A 13683-nucleotide genomic window follows, 5' to 3' on the forward strand; every position below is an offset into this window, starting at 1 on the left:
TTGTTCTATGACTTTCCACATACTTGCCAAATATGGTCTGAATCGGTCTACAACCTGATATAGATCCCATATAAACAGCTCTCCCGATTTGACTTCTTGAACCACTATAATGCGTAATTCTCAGCCGATTTGGTTGAAATTTTGCACAATGACCTCTACTTTAGTCTTAGTATGGTCCCAATATGTTCTTTACGTGGTATGGCTCCAATAGCATAGCAATTATTATCCATTATCTTTTGTTTGCCTATAAAGAGATATTGGGCAAAGAACTTGATAAATGCGATCCATGGTGGAGGGTATACAAGATTTGGTCAGGCCGTTTTTAGCATGCTTTTACTTGTGCTACACGAACTGAACATAATTGTAGCAAATACTATTTACTTGATTCTACAACGTGATGAACTTAAATGAGTTAGTCCTCAAAATCGATGGTAGTAAGTTTCAGTACAAATTTCCCACATCAGTTTTATACCCTCCACCATAAGATGGGGGGTATACTAATTTCGTCATTCTGTTTGTAACTACTCGAAATATTCGTCTGAGACCCCATAAAGTATATATATTCTTGATCGTCGTGACATTTTATGTCGATCTAGCCATGTCCGTCCGTCTGTCTGTCGAAAGACAGCAAATCTTTTCTTAAATCCTGTTTTGCCTAAGAAGAGATGCCGGGAAAAGAACTCGACAAATGCGATCCATGGTGGAGGGTATATAAGACTCGGCCCGGCCGAACTTAGCACGCTTTTACTTGTTTTCCATTAAAATTTTTTAATTTAAAATTTGCCTAAGGTGAAATAATTTTTTTTTACCATAGTGGGGTAAATTTGTTACTAGAAAATAAGGTACTCCTTTTTTTCAATGTAAATCGCACATTTAGGCCAATCTCTTGCCTTTTACTTTCTCGCTTTCATTATTAAAATGTTTGGTCCCAAAGTGAAAAGTCTATGCTATTCGTGCTATGTTCTTGCGGCTAATATCCTCAAACTACCCAATTTCGCCAGAAATTCCTCCAAACTACAAACCTCCATTATCGAAATTTACTTCAACAATTATTCATTCATTAGCCTTAATGTATTAACATTTTTCCAATTTCTAATTTTCAAACGTAATCGTCATCGTATTTTGCATAGCAATTCCTCACTCAAATCAGTCGCAAAAAGCAATCCGATTTTGTTTAAGCTAAATGACTCATTAACTTAAAAGTCGCTTGAGGTAAACCCAATCCTCAAGCAAGTCGCATCCCCACTCCGCTTCATGCTCTACCCTAAGCAGCTTGAAAGAAAGAAAAAATCTATCAACTTTTATGGTTCTGCTTTACGGTTCACATGCCGCAGCCAAGGAGCAGCGACGAAGCAAAACCCAATTGCCCTCTTCATCTGTGTGTTACTTCAGTTTATGCGACAGTGTTAAATGGTTGCAATCTGTCATTTTAGATGTAGAATAGTCGCCGCAGCCAAATTCGGAAACTCAGCCATCCTTCCTTGGGTATTTTTATGTTTTCTGAGTGCAAAGAACAATGGCGAGCATTTTTGCATATCTATTCGAGTATCTGTTGCTGCTGCATGTTGATGCCACCGCGTCTATATTGCGAATGAGGTAGGTTGACATTCTGTGCCTGGCCCTGGCAACAAGGATCCGTAAGACCCCAGGAAGTTTGCTTCAATGGATGTTTGCCTGGTTTTTATGTTTAATAGCTGAACATTTGTATGAAAAATAGCCCGGATGCTAATACGTTTGACTTCCGTTTGACGGATTACTGGTACTGCTATTTATGGGAGGCAGTGATGATGATTTTGGTCTGCCTTCTTTTAGTTTGGCGTTTTGGAAAATATGTTTCCCAAATTGTAGCCGCAAAACTTGGTGGATTGGATTTAGCCATTGATGCTGCTTAGTTTTGAAGGAAAATGTGCATTATTCGTTTTTCCGCATTTCCATTAGACAACATTGGCAGACGCTATCAGTTAATTTGGTTTGCATTTTCTAGTGCTTGGGAAAATCGAATAAGAGGTACTCAGATTGTGAAAGGGGATTTACACAGAGGACGGTAATATAAACATGACAGAGAGAATGTCCTAGGTGTACATGGACTTATTATAGATGCTCTTATATCTAAATTTACGATTTCTAAATTTATTTCGAAGTTTTATTAATTTGTTTTTTTTTTTAATTGTGTATAATTTTTTTAATATTGTCAACATTTTATTCTTAAAGATTAATTTGACAAAACTTAACTTTTTGACGTTTTAATGTAGCATCATTGAAATTTTTTTTTTTTGTTGAAAATATTTGACAACATTTTCATATCATTAGAATTTTTTTTTTCAAAAAAAATTGTCGGTCATTTTTACCAATTTTCTATTTTAATAGACAATTTAAGCACACTTTAAAAATTTTATATTAAACCATATAACGATGTTATATTTTCTACATAATTTAATATATTTGCATACATTTATTTATTAGTTTTTACTTATTTTTGCACTGTCAAACATCTTCAGTTTGGTCTATAATTTAACCATGAATCGTCTTACAAACGAACAATGCCTGCAAATTATTGAATTTTATTATTAAAACTAGCCGAACCGGGCCCGCTCCGTTGCGCCTTCTTTAACACTCTAACACTCCAGAATGCGGGTATCGAATTCGCGCCATTGTAGCCTATGACACTGAACGCGTTCGAATTCTGGTGAGAACATCGGAAAGCGGTGTTTATCTCCTCTTAATGTTGACGACATTTGCGAGGTACAATGCCATGCGTGGTCATTTAAAAAAAATGTCACTGCGGGACGCCGTTCGCACTCGGCATTAAAAAGGGTCCCTTAAAATTGAGTTTAAACTTGAATCGGAAAGTAGCCATGGATGTGTGAGAATTTGCCCCTTATCGATTCCTGGTGGTAATGTTCTTTCCTAGGGTAATGTCTTCATTAGGGGAGGGATGGCACCTCAGACATTTCGACTCAAATATGGATATCAAATTCGTGCTGCACTTCCAAATCCCTTTAATTTGAGCACCATATTGCCATTTCCGGTAAATATGAATCGTTTGGAGCGTTTTTTGGTGCTAGGGCGGCCACCGGCACTTTGCACTGAAAATAGATATCAAATTCGTTCTTTTTTCCCAACGGAAATTAAGTTTAGTTTAGGGGGGTGCTTTTGGGTTGAGTTTTTGGCGTAAGGGTGAGGGTCCATCACCCTTCTGATACCGAAAAATTATATAGCTTATGTTTCCTTCCTTTCTTTGTGGGGGTGGGGTGACCCCCTTTACTCCGACATGAATTTGTATGCCAGATTCGTTATCTACTCCCGCATACTTTTCATTTGAAACCCAGATTGTCCTTATCGGTCCACTTTTGATTTTGGGTGGTGTTTTTGAATCCCATATGAATATGAATCCCATATGATCTTTATTGGTCTATGAATTTAAGTTTGGATGTAAGATGTACTCCATTCTCAAAATACTTTATTTCAGCTCGATATTCTCATGATGACTGATTTAGGTGTGTTTTTTGGCCCTGAAAAAATATCAGCATCCAATACTACTTTTTTAAACCCCATATTGACATTGGTTTTAACGGGAGGACACAGGACGAGGCGTCCCCCAAACACATGGCCCAAGATTGGTTATCAAATTCGTTTTATGATCTCAAACACCTTTCATTTGAGCCACATATTGGAATGGTCGAAAAATGTTTACCCCTTTGGTGAAGGGGTGATGTCCTAAATACATGGTTCTACATTTGAATATCAAATTCGTATTCTACTCCAAAATACCTTTATTTGAGCCCCGTATTGCGATGGTCACTAAAAAATTGCTGTTTGTGGGGTATTTTGGAAAAAGGGTACCCCCAGAAAATTGGTCCCGAAAATGGGTATCAATTCTTGCTCTAACCCCGAATACCTTTCATTTAAGCTCGACATCCACATGGTCGGTAAATATGCCCGATTTAGGGGTGTTTTGGGGATTGAAGTGGTCCCCCAAACACTAAGCCTGGAAAATATATCAGCAACGTGCTCTATTCTCGTATATCTATATATCATTTATTTGAACCCCATAGACAGTTGGCCCCAAATGTAGATATCAGATACGTGGTCTACTCCCATATACCTTTAATTTGAGCCCCATATTTCCATAGTCGCAAACATGACCGGCTTGGGGGGTAGTTTGGGGGATGGACGGCCATTCAGTGAGTTGGCCTTGACAATATATATATCGGATTCGTGTTCGACTTTAAAAACTCTCTTATTTGAGCCTCATATTGCAATAGTCAGATAATACTTACTATTTTGGTGGTGTTGTGGGGATGGCGTGGCCCCATAGACACTTTTCCCGAATATTGATGGGCCATTGTTTTGATGGGTCAAATAAACTATTGGAAGAGACTTTAGGAAGTAAAGCACCACCTAGATTCTTGGGCACAAAGTTTAATGTCATATTCGTAATCTGCTACCAAATACCTTCAATGTGAGGCTCATCTAGCTAGGATCGAATTATATTCCCATTTGAGGGTGGAGCGAGCCCAATTACTTGGACCTCATTTTTTATGTCACATTCGTAGTCTTGTCCCGAACACCTCTCATTTGAGTCCCATATTGATATTTACGTCCAATATGTTTGTTTGGGGAAGTTTTTTCCTTTCATTCGAGTCCCATATTGTCATTATCTTCCAATAAACCTATTTTAGAGGATTTTGGAGTCGGAACATTTTTTATGTCACATTCGTAGTCTTGTCCCGAACACCTTTCATTTGAGTCCCATATTGATATTTACGTCCAATATGTTTGTTTGGGGAAGTTTTTTCCTTTCATTCGAGTCCCATATTGTCATTATCTTCCAATAAACCTATTTTAGAGGATTTTGGAGTCGGAACAGCCCCTCAACAAATTTTATAACGTTTATATAGAAGCTTCGCAGGTTTGTCTTAATTTCTGTGGAGAGTACATTGGTAAAGATAAATGCTAAACCCCTATATAACAAAATTAAATTTTTTTAGCAACTTTGTCAAAACTTGTTTTTTTTTTAACAAATAAAAATTTTATTATACCCACCACAATAGGATGGACGTATACTAATCTAGTCATTCCGTTTGTTACAACTCGAAATATTCGTCTAAGATCCCATAAAGTATATATATTCTTGATCGTCTCGACGTTCTGAGCCGATATAGCCATGTGCTTCCATCCGTCCGTCCGTCTGTCAAAATCACGATAGCGGTCGAAATTTTGCAAAGACACTTAATATTGATATAGGTCGTTGGGGATTGCAAATGGGCCATATCGGTTCAGATTTAGATATAGCTCCCATGTAAACCAATCTCCCGATTTGACTTCTTGAGTACATGGAAGCCGAAATTTTTTTCCGATTTGGCTGTAATTTTGCATGTAGTGTTCTGTTATGACTCCCGATTTGACTTCTTGAGCAATTACAAGCTGCAATTTTTGTCCGATTGGCTGATATTTTTCATGAAGTGTTCTGTTAAACTTCCAACAACTATGCCAAGTGCGGTACGAATCGGTCTATAACCTGATATAGCTCCCATATAAACCGATCTCCCGATTTGATTTATTGAACCCTTGCAAGCCCCAATTTTTGTCCGATTTAGCTAAAACTTTCCACATTGTATTCTGTTATGACTTCCAACAACTGTGCCAAGTACGGTCCAAATCGGTCTATAGGCTGGGAGCTATACCATATAAACTGGTCTCTCGATAATCTTTGTTTGATTCCCAGAAGCTTTAATTTTTCTTCTAAATTTATTTTGTTTTTGTTGTTGGTTTAACCAGCTTAGATCAACGTGTTTTTATTTCTTGCTGCTATTTCAAAACAAAAAAAAAACAACAAAAACACTTTAAGAGTCTCAATATTTGTGGTGTGTTAAATGTATCAAGGGGCGGGCTGCATGCAATGATCGCGATTTCGGCCTTTGCCAGGGGCCTCGTCCTACTCACTATTTAGTGAGTTGTGCAATGGTAGAAGCATGCCCTCTGAATGAAATGTTGGGTCTTGTTATTCAACCTTTTCTTATAGCGCAGTAAGAGAAAGTTAAATTCTAACAGCCAACTTCTCGTCAAAAAGATATCTAACATCAACAATACACACGAAACTACAGATTTGTTATCCAGGCAAACTTCGCTTGCCATAGGATATCTTTTCAATTTGTGCATATTGACCACATATTTCTCGATGTACTGATCGTACTTCTTTTCATTTCCTTGCGCGTCTTTAGTTTGGTCACAAAATTATTTATTTTGTTGATGGTTTAACCAGCTTAGACCAATGTGTTTTTATTTCTTGCCACTATTTCAAAACAAAACAACAAAAACACTTTATATTTATTGGGTTGCCCAAAAAGTAATTGCGGATTTTTCATATAGTCGGCGTTGACAAATTTTTCACAGCTTATGACTCTGTAATTGCATCCTTTCTTCTGTCAGTTATCAGCTGTTACTTTTAGCTTGCTGTAGAAAAAAAGTGTAAAAAAAGTATATTTGATTAATGTTCATTCTAAGTTTTATTAAAAATGCATTTTCTTTCTTTTAAAAACCCAATATTTTGTTTAAATTTTAAGCAGAATCCATGGTGGTGGGTTCCCAAGATTCGGCCCGGCCGAACATAGCGCGCTTTTACTTGTTGTATTTTTTTTATAAAAATAATTTTTAGATGTTGATTTTTTAGAATCTTTAGCGCAATTCTTGTTTTAACAAAGTTTTTTGAAAACATTATTTCATTATTGCATTCCTTGTCCAGAAGAAACCAATACGCTTAGATTTTATTTCTATTTAGAAAAGGAAGCAAGTTAAAAAATTTTACAAATTTAAGGCAAAATGTGGCGCGCTATAATTCCGTTGGGCAGGCAATGGAGATAGCGATTTCGAAGCTGATCAAAGCTTCATCATCAGTCAGCCAAGCCCCAAATAGATTACATGCTTACACTAATTCGTGAGCTGTGCAATAGTGGTAGCATATGGTTTGTTTTCTACCTGCGCTCGAAGAAACGTACCCTGATATGATCCAACGTTCGTCTCAATGAGGCGTGCTTCAACCATTGTACATTACTTTAATTAATGAGTAGGTGGAAGCATGTTATCTCTTTGAGGCTTAGTGTACTTATAATGAAGCTTGGGTCTGCTTCAAAATGTCGACCTACGTAGCCTGCCCAATGCTGTTATAGCACACCACATTTTGCCTGAACTTTTTAAAAAAAATTTATATTTTTTCCTTTCTACTCTAAATAGAAGCAAAATCAAAGCCTATTAGTTTCAGATGGATAAAAAATCCAACATCCATAAACAAGCGTGAAAAGAGAAAAAACTGTTTCTACAAATATTTTTTTTTTTTTAGAAAACGTTTGCAAAATATTCTCCTGCAGGTGATTCTACAGTTCAAAATCGCCTCATCTATTTCATTTCTTATACTCTCCACATTTACCGTGAAATACATCAACACTAGAGCAAAAAGTGTTGATGGTTATAATTTACTGATATGTCTTCAGGATTTATTCATTCCATTGTCCCAAGGTTCTTTTCAGCATGAAGATATGCAAATTTGGTGTAACGATTTTCGCATCAATACTTTCAGCGGCAACAGGATGTGAAAGGACATTTTACTTTTCTTGCTATACAGGACTTTTTCACAGGGCTGCCATCCAGTCTTTTTCCGGTCGTAGCTGAATGTTCTGCACTATCTCTTTGTTAAGTGTTTTGGCACATTTTTTTTATTTAAAAAAAAAAAACAAAAGTTCCACAACCTAGCCTGCCTGCCTTTCCTATGATGGTGATGATGAGTAACGACCGGAAAGTACATTTTATGGCTGCAATGATGGCATTAAAAGATAAGACAGATAAATAACCTGAACGTAGACAGAAAAGCGAAGGCTCGATTTTGGCTTTTTTAATTTGCCAAAATGGTGTTAATGATTGGCAAGACAAAACGAAAAGGCATGGATGCATGCATTTGCTACATCACAGTAAATGGGATCGAGACATAGGAATTCGTAGAGTGGTGACATAAAATGCACAGCAATTTAGATGATGGATTTCATGTAATATCACCACGTAAAAGAAAATGAAAATTAAATTTGAGTTTCGGGGATGTTTTTCATCTCTAGTTTTCAATTCACGATAAGAGAGAAAGAGAGGGGGATTGTACAAATATGAAAATTAAGCGGGTAATTTAAAAACAAAAATGCAAATCCCATTTTCTTATGTGTATGCTGTGCGGCGAGTAAAACAAAATTGCAAATAAAAACAATTTGAATAGATTTGCATAAATTATATTTTGAAAAATTTGCAGTTGGTCCCACGAAACACAAACTTTTCGATACTGACATTAGTTGTGGTTTTCGGAAGGGTAAAGCCTTAGTCTAATGGCCAGTGGAAACTATGGGTGTTAAATGTCGTTTCCTTTGTCCATAACAGAAAAGAAAATTGAATTTTCCTTTACAAACAATGAGCATCCTTTATGAAAAATTCGATTAACTTATTTTGTGTAAGCTTTCGCAAAATTAAGGCGTTATGCAATCTGCAAACAATGTTATTAAACTTTGGTGACTTTGTTAGAGTATTGAGGGTAGAGGGTATCCAAAATTGAATTTCACGCATATGTGATTTTACACAATTTGGCCAATTTTAGGCAAACCATACGATATCAAAGGACTATTTCCTTTCACACGCGCTTCAGAGAAGGGTTATGTGTGTAGGACATGATGTTGCCTGTTTTCAATATACTTTCCATATTTTTTATTACAACTCTATCAATGAAAATTTTAACATGTCACGTATAAAGAAAAAATCTGAAATGCTAACAGAAATTCAATAGATTATGATGTTCCGAAATCCTTACTGAACACGAACACAGTCAACTGCACTTGTTATCCACCCACACAACATGAATGTGCTACATATCACTCCAAAAATGTCATATAGTCATTCTTTTTTCCTTTCCCTCCAGTTTCCTTCACCCTTTTGTAGACTTTCCCTTTAACAAGTAACGTGTGATGTGTTATACAGATTGTTTTTATTCAGGACATTCAGTTTTTTTTTTCTATTCTTTACCCAACATCCAAATCAATCTGACGTGTCGAATTTGTATGGATTGTGTTAAGTAGCCACGGGGTTTTTATGCTATCCTTTCTTTGATTATATTCAATTTTTTTTTTTATGATTGGAAAAATGTTTCAAGCAAAAGTAACATGAAATTATAACATCTTTTTCATGGATATACATATTTAAAATATTATGATGATCAAATGTAACTCGTAACGACGTATTTTGTTATGATATCCAATAAATGTGCCATGTATGGTTCAAATCAGTCCATAACCTGATATAGCTGCCATATAAACCGATCTGGGGTCTTGATTTCTTGAGCCTCTAGAGTGCGCAATTCTTATCCGATTGGAATGAAATTTTGCACGACGTATTTTGTTATGATATCCAACAACTTTGCCAAGTATGGTTCAAATCGGTCCATAACCTTATATAGCTGCCATATAAACCGATCTTAGATCTTGACTTCTTGAGCCTCTAGAGTGTGCAATTCTTATCCGATTGGAATGAAATTTTGCACGACGTGTTTTCTTATGATATCCAACAACTGTGCCAAAAACGGTTCGAATCGGTCTTTAACCTGATATAGCTGTCATATAAACCGATCTTGGGTCTTGACTTCTTGAGCCTCCAGAGGGCGCAACTCTTATCCGATTTGAATGATTTTTGGCACGACGTGTTTTGTTATAATATCCAACAACTGTGCCAAGTATGGTTCAAATCGGACCATAACCTGATATAGCTGTCATATAAACCGATCTTGGGTCTTGACTTCTTGAGCCTCTAGAGTGTGCAATTCTTTTCCGAATGGAATGAAATTTTGTACGACGTGATTTGTTATGATATCCAATAACTGTGCCAAGTATGTTAAACTTGTTAAACTTAATTGTTTATGGTAATATTTGGAAGTTACTTTAATTGGCTATGACAGAACATTTTGTTCCACCAGCCGGACGTAGAATATATCTAATGCTCTCATTCGTAAATCTCTGACACCAAGTTTCGAGGTGTCTCCCACAACTTGATCTTTCCATCGGGCTTTTGGTCTTCCTGGATTGCATGTACCACCGTGTTTGCCTTCAAAAGACTTCTTTGCTGGAGCTTCTTCATCCATTCTGACAACATGACCTAGCCAAACTATCTATGCTATCGTCGTCATACAGCTCGTGGTTCATAGGTTTGGAAGTGAGTATGGCATTAGAAAATCCAGAAAACTGGTTTATTTAGTGGAGTTCGAATATCCAAGTTAGTGCTTAACTGTTAGAGGGGCCGATAAGCACACATTTTTTTCGTTTTGTCATTCGTTCGCCAAGTCATTGAAAACAGCTATTTTCCCTTTATAAAATCAGCTGTTTTCAATGACTTGGCGAACGAATCGAGTGACAACACGTAAAAACGTGAAAACTTCGGCCAGGTCGAATCTTTCATATCCATGGTAGAGGGCATGGATCTCATTTGTCATTTTTTTGCCCGATATTGATATTGGAGCTATTTCAAGTTATATAAGATAAGATATTGGAGCTATTTCAAGTTATCAACCGATTCGGCCCAGGCTTGGTTATGCTGTTGGAGTAAAAGTAATTGTCCAAAATGTCAGCCAAAATTGAATAAGAATTGAGCCATATAGTGGCTCAAGAAATAAAATCGGGAGATCGGTTCATATGGGAGCTATATCAGGTTAAGGACCCATTCAAACCATATTTGATACGTATGTGGAAGGTCTTAGGAGAAGTCGTTAAAATAATGTTTAACCAAATCGCATAAGAATTGCGCCCTCTAGAGGCTCAAAGAGTCAAATTAGGAGATCGGTTTATATGGGAGCTATATCAAGTTTTAAACCGGTTTGAAACGTACTTAGCATAGATGTTGGAAGTCATAACAAAATATCTTATACAACATTTGAGACAAATCGGATAAGAATTGAGGCGTTTAGGGGCTCAAGAGGTCGGTTTATATGGCAGCTTTATCGAAACATAGACCGATATGACCCATTTGCAATCCCAACTGCCCTACACTAATAGGAAGCATTTGTGCAAAATTTCATGCGCCTAGGTACTGTGAATGGGAGAAAATGTACGTTTAGTACCGCAATTGGTACCATTTGGTACTTTCTTTACAGATGGAGTTAGAGGTCTAAAATTTGAAATGTAGGTACAACTAGGAAATATATAATATGTGACAAAATGATCTATTTACAACTCGAAAATGTTAGTACCAAAATCGGTACCATTTGGTACTTTCTTTGCAGATTAAGCAAGAGGTCAGAAATTTGGTTTGTAGGTACAAGTAATCAAAATATGTTAGATGTCTAAAAGATCTCTTTAAAGTTTGAACAATTTGTTACCAAAATTGGTGCCATTTGGTACTTTCTTTATAGAATGAGCTACAGGTCTAAAATTTGGCATGTAGGTACAACTAGGAAAAATATGGTGAGTGACTAGGGTATGTTAAAAAGAGGATGCGGAAATACATCTGCCCCATGCCACTATGGACATACACCTAAGCCAGTTAGCCACAACAAGCTAATATGTTGTGCCTCTGAGGGATATGGGATAGGTCCCAAACCTGTCACGGGATAGGTCGCCTGGTGATAGGGTCCAAGTTCTCGTCTTCTTACATGGAAAAAACCTATCTTTTTTGTCGCTCGAGGTAACGAATTGCCATCATTCTAACACCGTAGGATAGGTCCTGCGACAGTTCGAAAAGTATAAGCATACTTTGCAAGGAATATAACATTAGTAAGCAAATATATTTAACGGATAAACAATTTTTAACAAAATTTAAGCGACTTTTTAAAAAATAATAAAAAACCATAAGTTATGACAATTGAAACTTTTCATTCCCTATAGGATATGTCCCGTGACAGGTAACTTTGGGGCAATTGACTACACATTTCCCGTAGGGACGTTCTAAATACTAAACAGTAACCTCGAAAAAGAAAATTTAAGTCAGGATGTCCGTGCTACTTACAAAATCCCTTATTGTTTTCCATACCACGCCCTTAATTGGTTTATGTCTGGTATTGTGTCCTCACCCAAGTGCCGGTGTCTGTTAGCAGCGAAAGCCGGGTAATGATATAAGAAATGCTCCAACGTCTCATCATCTGCCCCACATCCCCTACACATGCCGCACTGGTTTTGCATAAGTGAGTTCGTAGTCTTCTAGTTGCCTGTGTGTCCTGCGTCAACCCGAAAGGCATCGGGTTAACCAAGTTTATTGAAGGCAGTCCTCTGGCCTTCACTGCCAAATCGTCTACAAATTAATTCTATTCGTACATATTGGTATCAAAAAGTGCTGAATAGTACGAAATAGTTTATCTTTGCCTACAGCGAGCGGGGACAACCAGAATTAAAAAACTTGATAGGAATTATCAGTCTTACCAAAAATACGATATGTCGTAACAAATCGTACCAGAAGTGGAAGAAAACGTACTAATTGTAGTGTAATTGGTACCTTGAAAGCATATATTGGGCGACTAGAAGACTTTTTTGAAATCGTACATATAGGTACCTAAACGTTCAAAATAGAAGATTTTTTGAAATTCGATCAATTAATTTCTAAAACGTAAAACTTTTGCACATTGGGCTAAAGCTCTAAAATTTGAGGTGCATTTACACCTTGACAGTATATTTTGGGCAACTAGAAGATTTTTTTAATACTTACATTTAGGTACTAAAACGTACAAAATAGCACTTTCCTTATGTATTAAGCTGGTGTTCTGAAACTCGGGGTACAGTTACACTTTGACAAGATGTGTTGAGTGACTAGAAGATATTTGTGATATTCGTATATTTAGGCACTAAAACGAACAACATTTTATGGAGCTAGACTCTGTAGACTTAGGTGAAGAAACAAATAAACAAACAAACGTTATAATTGCTATTTTCATTGATGTATTTATTTACAACTAGCATCCCGGCAGTGCGCTTCGTCAAGGTATAGCTATATCCCAATTTTGAGAGCTTAAGATCACTCTCTAAAGAAAGTATAATTTTGTATGTTTTAGTACCTAAGGGCACGAATTAAAAACAAATCTTCTAGCCAAATTTTCAAATTTTTAGTGCTCTTGCTCAATTCGTAGAGAAAATACCATTTTGTAAGTCTCAGTACCTAAATGTACGATTTTGAAAAAAATCTTGATTGCCCAAAGCTTGTCGTCAAGGTTGAGATGTGTCTCAATTTTGAGAGCTTTATCTTACTCCGTAAAGAATGTCCCATTTCGTAAGTTTGAGTACGTAAATGCACGAAAAAAATATCTTCTAGTCGCGCAACATATACTTTCGGGGTACAAATTGCACCACAATTAGTAAGATTTCTTCAACATGTATTCATGCCAAATTTCAGACCTCTAGCTCCAACTATAAAGAAAATACCAAATGGTATCAATTTTTGTACCAACATTTTCGAATTTAAAATACACCATTTAATCATCCATATACATGCCAAATTTAAGACCTGTAGCTACATCTACAAAGAAAATACCAAATAGTACCAATTTTGTTACCAAAATGTACGAATTTTGAACAGATTATTTAGTCAACCATCATATAATTCCAAGTTCCACCTACACGCACAATTTCAGACCTCTAGCTCCATCTGTATAGAAAGTACCAAATGGTACTAAACTAACGTTTTCTC

General features: G+C 36.5%; 1 long non-coding RNA gene across 1 annotated transcript; it reads right to left on the minus strand.

The window, feature by feature from the left end:
- Window positions 1-8721: 8721 nt before the first annotated feature.
- Window positions 8722-9159, minus strand: LOC106092823 (uncharacterized). The gene is made up of 2 exons (XR_001222235.2): window positions 9052-9159; window positions 8722-8974 (listed from the first exon to the last, which is right to left on the minus strand). It is a non-coding gene; the product is annotated as an uncharacterized LOC106092823 (long non-coding RNA).
- Between the last annotated feature and the right edge of the window lie 4524 nt (window positions 9160-13683).

Source organism: Stomoxys calcitrans, chromosome 1 (assembly GCF_963082655.1).
Source record: "Stomoxys calcitrans chromosome 1, idStoCalc2.1, whole genome shotgun sequence".
NCBI classification, from domain to species: domain Eukaryota; kingdom Metazoa; phylum Arthropoda; class Insecta; order Diptera; family Muscidae; genus Stomoxys; species Stomoxys calcitrans.